A 14,946-nucleotide genomic window follows, 5' to 3' on the forward strand; every position below is an offset into this window, starting at 1 on the left:
TTCTTTCAAAAATATATATATGAGTAGTTACAAATGGTAAAGTTTTATGACCCTTTCCCTTTCCATGTAACTATATATTTTTAGATAGTAATCAGTGTTATTGCTTGAAATACTTCCTTATTCTTTCCTTTTTTAACTATTCAATTGAATACAATATATTTATTTATTTATTATTGTTTGAATCAACTAGTCCTCTAAGGATGGAAATGGTGTGGTCTCTAGTCTTTTTTGCTTATAAATGATGATGCAGTGACTATCCTTGTACACTTACCATATACACACATGCAAGACTAACTGGAGGATAAGATCCCATATATAGAAAGGCTGAGTCAAAAGGTATATTAATTTTAAGTTTCGATTAGCATTCCATAGAGATTTAAATTTTGATGCATCTCATATCGATTGCACCAAATTTTGCTCTGACTAATAATATATTAAAGTTTCGGTTTTCTCACACACTGACCAACACAGCATTATACAATTATTGGCCTCTAATCAGTACTAAATAAAAATATTTTCCTGGCATTTTAATTATTAAAATTTAATTTTTTTATTTTGAAAAGATTTCAGGCATGTGGAAATGTTGCATAAGTTCCTGAAATTCTAGTATGCATATCAATAATATCCCTCAGATATTAACATCTTACATAACACACAGCACATTTACCAAAAACAGGAAATTAATAGTGATGGAAAACTAATGTATCTTACATACTTTATTAAAATTTCACCAAATACTTTACTAGTGTTTTTTTATGGATCTAGGATTGAATTAGGATCATACATTGTATTTAGTTGTCATGATACCTTAGCCTCCTTTAAATCTGGAATAGTTTCTAGATCTTTTCTTCTTCTTCTTTCATCACCTTAACATTTTCGAAGAGGACTGGCCAATTATTTTGTATAACGTCTCTAATTTGCTTCACCTAATGTCTTTTTAGGACTAAATTCTACGGTAAGAATACCACAGAAGTAATGATGTGTCTTTTCTTGTATTGTATGTACATGATGTGGATTTGATTCTACTATTTTTGATGTAAAATTTGTTGGTACCTGGAAAATTTTCCACTGTATTGTAATTTTCTCTTTGTAATTATTGAGTATTCTCTGGGAGATACTTTGAGATCATGCAAATATTTTAAAATCATACATTCACCCACTAATTTAGAATCTATCAATAAAGATAAATTGTGATTTTTCCATTTCCTCTATTCATTCTACATTGAGTAGATGGAAATCTACTGTAAGGAGAAGTTTTTCTTCCTCTACTATTTACTTATTTATTGCTTACTTATTGATTGACTCACTTGTTCATATAATTTTGGATCTATGGAATCTTATATTAGTCTATGGTTAGTGATTCATTATTTCTTTTTTTTTTTTCTGAAATAATTTCACATTTGGATTTTTAGAGTTTCTTTATGCTAGTCTCTGTGGCCTTTTAACATATTCCCCTCCTATGAATCTTTCCTTTGCTTTTCTTTTACTATTAGTGAGATTAAGCCACCTGAGCCTTACTTTCAGTGAAACTTTTTAACTTTGTTCATTTCTATGTTGTTCATTTTTCTTATTGATTAATAACAGTTTTAATAATTAAGCAATAAATTCTTTGTAATATGATTTGTGACATGTTTCACAATAGATTATTTATGTTTTGATTTTCTTATGCTTTTGCATTCATGACTTTGTTTTCAATATACTAAAATTTATCAAGTCTTTAAGGCTTCTGGGTTTTGTCTCCATAATTGGCCAGCCCTTTCCCATTCCTGTATTACAAAACCTTTTTTTCTGTCAGTATACTTTTTAAGTATACTTACAGATGATTTTTTTTTTACATCTTTATCCATTTGAAATTTATCTTAATGTAAGATGTTATATATAAATTTTTTTCTCTTTGAACTAAAGAGAACAACTTTGAACTAAAAATTCCACATTTATTGTTTAATTTATTATTTCCTATTTATTTAAAATTCTGTCTTTATCTAGCAGTAACATTTTGTATGTATTTGGTTTTAATTCTTCCGGTAATTTATACTTATTTATGACTTTGTATCATACTCTTTCATTTTGTCATTCTATAATGCATTTTCATATGCTAATCAGGTACTTTCTTGTTACTTATCTCTTCATATATTTTAAACTAACTTTTCCATATAAAATATAGCTTATATTTGTTCAGTTAAAAATCAATTATTGTTACTATGGTCACATTAAATTAGAGAGAACTGACATTTGTACAAATGTGAGTCTTTTTATTTCATATCACAGTATTACTTTTCTGTGTTCAGTTTTCTTTGATTTTTTCAAAAATGTTTTAAAATATTCTTTACATCCAGACAGTATATTTTTGTTAAAGATGTTTGTTTGTTTGTTTGTTTTTGCTATACTTATCTTTAGTTAGGTACAAAGACTCTTCCAATCATGTCACCTTGAGATCATTTTGCTCACTGCTCTGTTTGGCTGCCAGTCCCTGTTTCTTCTTCAGCAATGATGAGGTGGTTACCCTTGCAGAGAAAAGAGAAATCCATGGTTTATTGCCTTTGCCAGTAACAAAAATGTTGGAGAGCCAGGTGGCAAATGTGTTGCCATTGGCATTTTTCACATGAACCACATGAAACGAGCCAGGGCATCTCCCTCTGTTGGTAATCACACCAATTCTTTTCAGGTTAGCACCTCCAGTCACCATACACAGGTTACCAGTGTCAAATTTGATGAAATCAGTAATTTTACCAGTCTCCAAATGAATCTGAATGTGTCATTCACTTTGATGAGGGGATCAGGGTAGCAGATGGTGTGAGCATCATGAGTCATCATTTTAGGGATTTATGCCCAGAAAGATCTTTCTCACTTTGCACAACTTGTACTTGGCCTCCTCAGCAGAGCAACACTTGGAGTTATAGATCAGAAGGAAATTCTCTCCAGTCTTGTCAATGCTGACGACATTCATAAAACCAGTAAGGTAGGAAGGTTACATCAGTTCAGATGTTGCTATCATTTTAATAAACTTCTGCATGCAGATCTTCTTTACTTCATCTCCCATTAGGTTATCCTTCAGTCTGTTCCTTAGGAAAATGATGGGAGAGAGATATTCTCTCAGCCTGTGGGGCCTGGTAGATGGATGAGGAACAAACACACCAGTCAGTTTATCCAGCATTAATGTTTTGGAGCTGCTACACATTTCAGATGCTTCTTGGGACCACGAGCCATGGCTGCGCTGGGCACAGAAATAGCTGTTAAGTTTATTAAGAGAGATTTTATCACTTTTTAAGTTGTTTCAAATAAGATATTTTTCCATTATTTTCATTCCATTTTTTTTGTTGTTGTTTGTAAATAGGAAAATTATTGATTTCTATGTATGGATTTTGTACCTAAAAATCTATCTGAATTTCATCAGATATCTCAATCTATCTGATTTAGTCGAATCTGGGGTTTTCCAAGTATACATTCACATCAGTAATAAGTAATGAAAATCATAATTTCTTTTGTCATTTTCATATGTCTAATATCTTTCCCTTGTCTAGCTACAATGGCTGATGTTTATGAAATGATATCACAATAATGGTAATAGTGGCCACCTTGTTTTAGAATTCTAATGAGAATGTTTCTAGTGTTTTATTGGCAAAAGAAATTAGTTTTGGATTGAGACAGCTGTATTTCATAATATTTAAAGAGTATCCTTGTATTCTTATTTTAAGTTTTTTAATCAAAATGGATACTAAGTTTTATTAAAGGCCTTTAGTAAAGACCTCTACATCTATGGAAATTATCTTATGCCTTTCTTCTATCATTCGTTAGTGTAATAAAATTAATGGGTTTCTTAATGCTGAAGCATTTTTACTGTAATGGCATAAACTTCCTTTGTTATGCCAAAAAGTATTGTTTTAGTGTGTGTCTGATTGTGTTTGATAATATTTATTTAGCATTTTCATCAATAAATATTATAATGTCTGGTTTGGTCTTTTTATAAATTCTATGTTGGATTTTGATATTACTGTAGGCCTAGCTTCATAAAAAAGAGTCTTTTTTTTTTATGTCATTAACCATTTTAAATAGCTTTGGAATTTGGGGATTTATGAAAGTTTTGGTGAAAGTTCCCTGAAAAAATGTCTGCGTTTGGTAATTTTGGACAGAGGGTAGCAATTTCACGACTCTATTTTTTTCCATAGTAAGTGGTGCATAGCTACTCTGTTTGTGTTGGATTCAATTTATTCATGTGACTTCCTTAAATGTTCCTTTTCCCTCTGGGTTTCCAACTGCTTTTACAGACTTGAAAGACATAGTCTCTTGTTAATCTTTTAATTTCCTCCAAATATGGTGATTTACCTCTCATCATTTATTATGTTATGTATTTGTTCTTTCTACTGCTCCATTATCTAGTTTATTGGTTTGCTCAGAGATTCAGTGTTTGGCTTATTTATTAGTTCTGCCATTTTCCTTATTTCTAATTAATTACATTCTGCTTTTATCTTTATTAAATCTATCTTTCTGCTATCCTTAGGTTGTTTGTTGCTTTTTTTTTTCTGTCTTCAATTAAAACTGCATGCCTTTATCTCACATTTTCTAATATAAATAGCTTTCATGATTGATAATTTTAATTATTCTACAACTTAAGTTTGGATTTTTTTCTCAAGTTGTCTCAGAAAGATTTCTTTTTGTAATTTCTAGATGTTAGGGATTTTTGAATATTTTGTTTTGTTATCAAATTTTTGTTCCAGTTTAGTGAGACCAGAGAATATTATCTATTGATTTTACTTTGAAATATACAAATGCTTTATCTGGCTTACTATTTTGTGAAATTTGTAAATATTCCTCACACATTTCATCAAAAGATGAAGTCACCGTTTTTGAGGAACAAAGTTTTAAAGTTTATACTATCTTAAAGTTTTAAATGGAATTTTGTTAAGTTCCAAAAACATACACTGTGATTTTTGGAGAGATTTCATGGCAGATAATTATAAGGTCAGATGGTGGGTAATTAATTTTTTACGTAGTTTGATTTTTTTAAAGTTCAAGAACATTGTCTATCTCTCTTTATTCAAAATTTGTTTCATATTGCTTAGTGAAAACTTCTTTTGTTTGGTTTAGATATTTTCATGTATTCTCTGTTTTTTTCTTTTAAATATTAACTATTAATATTTTATATGTATATATGTATTTTTGATTATCAGAAGTTCCATAACATTTTTTAATAAAAAAGTAAAATGACAAATTATAATTCTAACATAATTAAACTTTTTGTCACTTTTCATGCACACACCCAGACAAACATATTTATAATTGTTTTTAGTTGTTATATGTTAAATAGATCCCAAGTTGATTTTCATTTAGGGTGTTTACAACATTTTGCTATTATGAACATTGTAGCCATACAGAAATGTTTGTGTGTGCAAATATGTAAACCTATGCACATGCACACACTCACACACATGTATAGAAAATGCCAATGTAATCCCAAGGACTCATTTCTATAAGAAAAAAGTTTCTCAGAATGCATATTTTAAATTGATAGCATTAAGAACATAGATACTTAGTACCACATTGCCCCTCCCCACCAAAAAACATTGTATTTTAAAGAAATGTACAAAACAGATCTGCTTATACTAGTCCTGCTTCTTTTCTATCCCTTAAATTCTCTGTTGGAATAAGGATGGGTGAAGGAATAGAGTTTAGAGCCATGTTAAAGATCACATCTCTAAATGGCACAGATGACTTACATTATAAAGTAGCTATTTCTGTAAGGCTATAGCAAAACACTTGCATCAACAATGCTGTTTCACAGTCTCCAGCAATGAAAAAGCCCTGTAAAAATGACTATACCTAATCAGCTACATCCAACTATCCTAATTTATCAATATAAACAGTCACTATTTTCAATGTGAGCATTACTATTATGGATTTTCTTTCCTTTATGATGTACTGTGTTGAATATTTTCTGCTTTCGTCATGTATTATTATCATAATTAGAAAAATCTACTGCAATAAAAATGCAAGATAGTAGACAGAGTTTAGAGATATAGATAAGTAGCCACTGGTCAGCTCTGGCTTCTTCAGCCCTTACCAACCATCAGTACTGTGAAAGATGACCTGCTTAACAAAATTGGAGACAAACATGATTCTATTCACCTGAATATATTGGGTAGAGTTGCCTGTTTTGGGGGTTGTAGACTTCTAGGTGACTAAGCTGGTCCACAGGCTAATATTTGTTACCCCTAATTCCCGACCTCTGCAAACATTTGAAGTGTAACCTTTCTAATTTGACCAAATCTATGATTCAAAAACGCAATGCCTCTATCACAGAATTTTCTGGCCAGCTCTAAAATTGGACTGGGTTAAACTGACTGGCCACTGCTCAGATTGAAAAAGAACAGCACAGATCAGCTTCTCTTATAATCACTCCCTCAGGTTCCACAGAGAGCTCCCAGGAGGAAGACTTTTGAGAGTAGATATAAGTAACAGACATGAAATTTCACTGAGAGAGGTATGTTGCAGGTCACATGAAAGTTCAAGACATTTAAAGGACTTGTTCAGTGAGAGTCAGAGGATGTCTTAGGTGCTTTGCAGAGATTACTATTTATATCTTGGACAATGACTCCACTGTCTTATATTTATGTCCGTTCCAGCACTTTGGATTTGTATCATGGACATGCATGTTACTACCGGGCACAGGTGTCAAAACAATCTGGGTAAATGGTGAAGGAGAGTGATGCATTGGTTTTGACTTGTGCATGCCACAAAAAAGTGAAAGATTCCTTTTGCCTTTGGATACTTACACTTGTGACTGTTGTAGTTACCCACACATAAAACAGGGAAAAGCACAGAGAATCCCAAAGACTAAAAGAGTTAACTTTTATATATTTGAATTTGCCCCAACTCCAGACCCTAGAACAGGCCTCTGTGGTCTTTAGGGAGGATGAGGTTGGATGGCTCCTACTAAGCTGATTGGAATCCATCTTTACAGACTTACCTCTCATCAGGACCTGACTTCCTGTGCTATCTCCATCTAACACTAAAAGTTCCAAATGGCACCTTCCTGAGTATGGCATCTTTAGGCGTTTTGTTTGTTTTGGTTCCAAAGTTATACATACACCATTTCTCTGTACAAGATATCTTTCTCCACCATGTTCTTCTTGAAATACTTATTCATCTTAAACATACAGCATGACAACTTCAGTTGCCTAGAACTAGAGTCCGAGAAAGGGATTGGTTACACATCATTTATCAAAGGGCTATTTTTAGGGAAAATCTGAAAGGGAGTGAAGAAAGTAGTAGAATAGAAACGAAAGATTTTGAGCAAGGATATAGTTTCAGGTAATCTAGAATGTCTTGATGCAGAGACCTCCAAATCCATAACACTTCTTGAGGCAAGAGGTCCCATGTTTTGTCTTTTGTGTACTCAGAGCAATCAATCTTTAGCTGTGGGATACCTCCTGGGAAAATTGAAGCCCATAGGCTGAGGGAATTGTTCCAGTGAAAGGGAACAGTTGTCAGCACCAATATTTTTAAGCAGTGTCAGATGGGTATACCAGCCTGGTTAACAGCATGAGATACCAATAGCATCTCCCGTGTTTGCTCTGATCTATCCATTTGTGGTGCTGTGACAAGTGGATACAGGAAAATTTCAAGAGAAAAGTGAAAAGGAGTAGAAATAAATCTTAGGAGCAGTTTAGTTTTTTATTTGTTGTTCTACAAAAATTTTCCAATAAGGCTACTTGGCCATTTATTAAAAATACTTATTTATGTACAGACCAGCATATTTTTTATATTTTAGAAAAATACATAATTTCTCAATTAATATCTTCCAACTAAAGGGAATTCTGCTTTTTATAGTACTTTAGACACATGGCATTTTGTTTTCCAACTAAAAACAAATAATCCTTTTATAGCATTTTTCAAGAAATGAATAGTTGTATTTTTACCAGATACCTCAAAGCAGTTACTAATAAAATTGAACCAAGATTGAATAGGACAAAAGTAATTGCAATTTCACTAGATGGTGTACTTTTTTAAGACAGACCTAAGGCACTGGACTAAGAGAAGATAAATCATCTTCCTCAGATATCTATTGGTTGAAAACAAAATTCATACAGGGTTCCCTGGAACCTGTCCTGGGATCTCATAATCACATTAACTGCTGATAGGTTGAGAGAAATGGTTCAATATCTGCACATTCAGTGTTTCCCCCACATCTTCGAGAAAATCTTTACCAGTTTGGTGAATACTCTCTTTGGGTAATAAAGGAGCAATATCCTAAAGCATGAAAAGATATTAACTCTATCACTGTCCCCGTAGGACAAAGTTTACATGTTCAGTGCAAACAATAACTTGGATCACACAGGTAAAAGGGAGCAATTTCTGAATTAAAATATAGGATTCCGAAAGTGTTTTTTATTAAAATTATCAACTTCTGGACATAATTTCAAAATAAAGGCCTTTCTTTTTGTGCCTTTTCCACCAATATATTAATTAATTAGCATTAGGTACAGAGTTTTGTTCATTAGATGCACATTCGCAGTCTTCTGCTGGCTGAAAACTTAAATAGCCACTTTTAGAGAAAAAGAGAAAAGGCAATGCATCTGCTTTTAATGAGTTTTCTACCTTTTAGGTAGGAAAGAGCTTCGCAAAATACTTTGACTATGATTCTGAGCTTCCTCTTCATTCCACTAAACAAATGTAAATTTACTCCACCCCCCCCCACCCCACCCCGTCCCCGTCATTATCTAGAGCCCAAATCATGCCCTGGGATCTAGGATAGCATAAACACGGAGAATTCTCTCTTTTGGTTGGTTACTAGTCCTCACTGAAAATCCTTGTGGTAGGTATGGCTCCAAATCCGCATCATTTCAACACTGCTGCCAGGGCCCTTTTTGAATTATATTGGTGTCACAGAATCCTTTGCAGATGTCAGGACCTCCTGTGCTTTGAGTCCACCTCTCTTTGACCACTATGCCTTCATTTCCCCTGATATCTTGCCATCTTACCAAAGAGCTGCCACCAAGGAGCTTGTTTATTTTCCCCTGCAATGTGAGGCCCTCAGTGGCACATTCCTCTTATTGCAGCAAAGAGCCACTTGTTTTCTCTCAGAATGACTTTCTCAATAAATATCAATTTCTTCAATGGATATAGGCTTTTACAAAGGTAGGGGTATGTATTGACTTCAAAGTGCTTTTCCTCTTCCACCCTTGGTAAAAGTACAAAATTAGAATAATTAAAAATTAAAAGCCTGCTTTAAAAAGCGTGACTATAGGAATGAGTGAGGAATGGAGTAGAGGTAGATTGGGAACGGAAAATACAGAGACACAACACAAATTGACCCTTCACATATCCTCTAAACTCAATGGAAAACAAAAATACAATAGCAACTTTTAAAAAATATCAGATATCCAGTTACTGGAGGAAAAAGTGTGATGCTAATTTTATTTTATATTCTTTCAACCTTTATTTTTTCCATTGGTGTTGTGAAGAATACATTGATGAAACACAAAACAGAGAGCAATTCGGCAAATATCTCTAAATTACAAATGCTCATGCTCTTTTACACAGTAGTTCTGCTCTAGCAAATTGATTTTGCATTTCAGACTAATGCTAAGAGAAGTATCTACAAGTATATGCATTGCAGCATTTTTTTTGAATAGCAAAAAATAGAAATAACTTCAACAGGCACCAGTTCGATAAATACTGGTACATTCATATAATGTAATACTTTGTAGTCATGGAAAAGGAGAGAGCTCTTTATATACTAAATGGAGTGCTATCAAGACATCAAAATAACATTTTTAAAAATGTGGACTTTAAAGCTGGGTATTGAACAAGGGAGACTTAACCTTCCTGCACATCACTTTTCTTATTTGAAAAATGAAAATGATGATATTGCTCCCCTCATAGGATTTTTGTGAGGATTATATGAATAAACACTTGAAAAGGGCTTAGAGTAGGACCCGACACATAGGCTAGTACTATAAAGTTCTGCTATTTTCATTCCTGAGACAAATTGTTAAGTGAGGAGAAGCAAAGGTCAAAACAATGTGAGTAGTATGCTTCTATTTATGTAAAAATGGGAAATACAAGTGCACATTTTTACTCACGTTTCCATATAATACATTTGGAAGGTTATACATAAAACCATGTCCCTTTGATGCTTATGGAGAGGAAAATTCAATTAGGTATGAGGAAAAGAAACTTTTCAATGTATGCTCTTTTATGCATTTAAAATCAGGAATAATGTTAATTTATTATTCATTCAAAATTTAATAAATAGATAAAAATAAATAAGGCAATATATGTCTTCCCTGCAGCAAAATTACAGAAAAGAGTTCACTATTTATGCTTCCAATTCTTTTGCCACTATGTTTTTTTTATTAATTTCTCTAGAATATACTTCTAAGTATGATATATATTAGGGAATCTATCATTTATTTTTCTTAATTTTATCATTCCATTCCTATGAGTGTCACCTTCATTAAGTAACAATTTCTATCTATCTATCATCTGTCTATCTAATCTATTTATCTATCGCTCTATCTACCAGTTTATCTATCTAAATACATTCAGACATAGCTCTATTTCTAAAATTTATTTCTGTTGGATTAATTTTTCTATTCCTGTTGTCATTACCCTACTCATTTCATTACCAAAATTGAGAAATGTTTTAATATTTTTTAGTACTTTTTTAGTATTTTTCAGTATGTTTATATTTTCTATCATGTATAACTTTTTAACGTTTAAATAATTTTCTCAAAACAACTTAAATTAAAATATTTTTCATATTTGCTCTAAAACTCATTTTAATTTGTTAAATATTCAGGTGAAAATTGATATTATTTCTAATAGTGAGACATTACATCAGGTAAAAGATTAGATACATAGATTAGATAGATAGATAATAGAAAGATAACAGATGAATTATGTACGTTTTCATTTAAACATTTTAATTAAAATTTTTATTTTAAATTATCATAGATTGAAGTATAATTGGACAAAATAATACAAACCAATCCTATGTAAACTTAAACCAGTTTCCCTAAATGGTAACAACTTTTAGGAAAAAAAAAAATCATTATTTACAGGTTTGTGTACAATATTGCATGTAAGATACTGACGAATACAGTCAAGAATCAGAATATTTTATCAGCTCGAGGATCCCACATTTTGAATTTTTATAGCCACATCTATTTCCCTCCTGTCCCGACATATCTTTAATACTTGGAAACTACTAACCGCTTCTAAATTTCTATAAACTTATCATTCCAAGAATGTTATAAAAATAAAATCACATAGTATGTAATCTTTTAAGATTGATCAATTTATTTTTAATTGTAATATAATTTACATATAACATTGTATAAGTTATGATTTACATGTTGATTCTGATACATTTATATATTTCAATACGATTACCACTGTAGCATTAGCTAACACCTCTATCAAATCACATAATTAGCTTTTTTTTTGTGGTGAGAATATTTAAGATCCAGTCTCTCAGCAATTTTAAAATATGTAAAACAGTATTGTTGCCTATAATCACTATACGATCCATTAGATCTTCTGAACTTATTCTCTTCTAGTTGCAAATTCATACCCTTTAATAACATCTCCCCAACTCCTCTACCACCCAGCCCTTAGTAACCACTATTGTACTCTGTTTCTACAAATTTGGCTTTTTTAGATTTCACGTATAAGTGATATTATACAATATTTGTCTTTGTCTATCTAGATTATCTCACTAAGATAATACCCTCGAAATTCATTCATGTTGTCGTAAATGGTGGTAGTTCCTTCTTTCTTATAGCTGAATAATATTCCATTGTGTACATACATGAATCTTCTTTATCCATTCATCCACTGATGGACACTTAGGCATCCATATCTTGGCTATTATGAATAATGCTGCAATAAATATGGGAGTGCAGGTATCTTTTTAATGTTCTATTTTCATCTCCTTTGGCTAGATACCCAGAAGTGGGATTGCTGGATCATATGGTAGTTCTATTTTTAATTTTTGGAGAAATTTTGCACAGTGCCTTTGCTCCACATCCTCACCCACACTTGTTATCTCTGAGTTGGTGATAGCCATCCTAACAGATGTGAAGAAACATCTCTTTATGGCTTCAATTTGCATTTCCTTGATAATTTCCTTGATAATAATCTTTTAATGTGCCTGTAGGTCATTTATATGTTTCCCTTGGAAAATGTCTGTTCAGTTCCTCTGTTCATTTTTTAATCAATGTTTTGTTTTGTTTTGTCTTTGTTATTGGGTTATATAAGTTCTTTATATATTTATATATTTATGTAATTTTTAACCCCTTCTCTGATATATGGTTTGCAAATATTTTCTCCTGTTTTCTCTCTTTTTTGATTCTTTTTTTGTGCAGAAGCTTTTTATTTCGATGTATTCTTATTTGTTTATTTTTGCTTTTGTTGCTTGTGATTTTGGTGTCATATCCAAAAAAAAGAAAAAAAAAAAACATTTATTCAATGTCAAGGAGCCTCTTGCTATGTTTTCTTCTAGGAGTTTTGTGGATTTGGGCTGGAACAGATCCGTTGTATAAGAAGTACTAGACTGCCCCTGTTCTGTTCTTTTGGCTAGAGAGAGCAGGTTTTAGTTGAGACTTTTTCCCCCATTGTTGTTTCTGTTTTGTTGTTTTTTTCAGCACCAAGTCTGGGATATATAAGTCAAAAGAAAACCCAGGGAATTCACCATCACATCACTGATCATGTCCTAAAGTCTCTAGCCTGTCTATCTTCTTCTCTTGACCTTTCTGAGTCTTCTTATGTTTACTTTATTTATTATATCCAGGGTTTTAATAGTATTTATCAGAAGGAATATAGAAAAGTATATTGATACTATCTTGAAAGAAGTCTTACATATGTTTAAAATATCTTCATTGATCTATTCTTATTATGATAAATCTTGAGTAAATTGTATTTATGGTGCTCTTTTGATTAGGCTAAGTTTCCACTGTGTTACACAACTAATTATTCTGCTAAATAAAAAACTATTGATTATAAATATACAGAATGTATATTAAACCATTTTACTCAACCTTGATAGTTTCAATAGTATTTCCTTAATTTGCTCAGATATTCTGAGTAGGGAGTCATTTTTTCTGTTCATAGAGACTATTATATTTCTTTCTGGATAATCAGTAGTCGCACTTTTTATTTCTGTTTTATTTCATTGCATTGGAGAAACTGTAAGAGAATGTTAAATTATTTTGATAATGTCAAACTGTTCTCTCTGATTTAATCATAATTGTGTCATTTCCTCCTCTTTTCTTCATTCCTCAACCCACAGCAATCAGCTCTCAAGTGCCATCATTAAGGAAAACAGTCAACCTAATATTCAACATTCAATGGAACTTTCCATTTTTGATCCTACTCTTTTTGGTTATCCATGTTTTAGCACACATTTTCAGTCATGCTTTTATTCTTGAAACTCTAAACTCTACTATCTATGAAGACCCTCTAGTAACTCTTTTGTACATTGCTGAGGTAACTCTTCTGCTATGCAACTTTTACACATTGGTTCTTGTTAAAATTTTGCTTATACACCCCTGCCCTTCCCCTCCATCAATGTGCTTTTCTTTATTTTGCAAATTCTCTCTGTCGAATATGTTTAATTTACCATTGGCATGTTGAAATAATTGAAATATACATGTGTGCATATATATATATATATGTACATATATGTAAATACAATTTATTGACTTTTTTGTACACAGGAGATATATATATGTGTGCGTATACACATATACATATAAATAAAATTCATCGACTTTTTTGTACAAGGAAATAAAAGAAAACTGAAAATTTATTGTAATAAAAAATACACAGAAATTAGCCCAATAAGAAACAGAACTCCTAATGCACTATTCACTACAGATTGCTTGCCTCAGTTCCGACATATATGTCAGCTGTATATTTCCATCTAGCTGTCTCAGGTATTCTCATACTCAAAATATGCAAAATTGACCTCTTACTTTATTTCTATAAGTACACACCTCCTCTTATATTCCCTTTCAAATGTTAGTAACAAAATTTTCTTTGTCAGTTCTACTAATATAACTCATTGCTAGAACTCCTGAGGAAATGAAGCCACCATCAACTAAGGGCCTCAATCTGTCATATTTCTTTATCTATGTGGCCTAATGCTATCTCCTGGTCCTACTGAGTGGGTTAGAGAGGCACAGGCAGTTCTCTCACACAAGAATACTGCTGGTAATAGCTTTTGTGGCTTATGCTTCTCAACAACCTGAGCTAATACATGTGAAGAGATTTGAGGCATATGTCCTGAATTATATTTTCTATTTTCTAAGAAAAAAAAGAGGATATGTTAAGCCTCTGTCTTGTCACCTGGAAAAAGTACCAGTTTAGCAGTTCGACACCAATTCACTGCAATGGGAACATCCATAAAAACACGTATTGCAAATATGGCATTGGTAGTTGTCGTGAGGACTGTAGCCAAGGCTTTGGTGATACAGCTAAATGATATTTGTGTTTGGACTGTAGCCTAGAAGCTGACAGAACTCTCTCTTTCTACCCTCTCCACTTCAGCAGACTTAGCCTTGGCACAGGTTGCTACTCTCTCCACGGTGGTATCAGGCAGCAGTGAGGAGAGAGGGATGGAGGTACTGGAGGCCTGCCTGAGTGTGTGGGAGGTGGGGTTAATACTTATTCAGCGAGGCTTATTAAGCTGGAACACTAAGCAGAGTTGCGCAGTCAGTAAGAGCACTGATTCTGCAATACACACTCTAAAATCACATTACTTGTGCTTGATTCACCCCTTTGCTGTGTGATTTTGGCTGATTACCTAAACTCTGGGTTTTAGTTTTCTCATCTGAAAAACGTTGGTTATTATAGGACTTATAACAGAGTTGTTGTAGGAATTAAATGAGTTAATTCAATGAATTAAATGAGTGTTCTATGTAAAGCACATACGACTGTGCCTGG

The 14,946-nt window shown here is 32.5% G+C and overlaps 1 pseudogene; it reads right to left on the bottom strand.

Moving 5' to 3' along the window:
* Window positions 1-2,419: 2,419 nt before the first annotated feature.
* Window positions 2,420-3,207, bottom strand: LOC102892022 (annotated as a pseudogene).
* Window positions 3,208-14,946: the final 11,739 nt, after the last annotated feature.

The sequence above is a fragment of the Pteropus alecto genome, unplaced genomic scaffold (genome assembly GCF_000325575.1).
Source record: "Pteropus alecto unplaced genomic scaffold, ASM32557v1 scaffold155, whole genome shotgun sequence".
Classification (NCBI taxonomy): domain Eukaryota; kingdom Metazoa; phylum Chordata; class Mammalia; order Chiroptera; family Pteropodidae; genus Pteropus; species Pteropus alecto.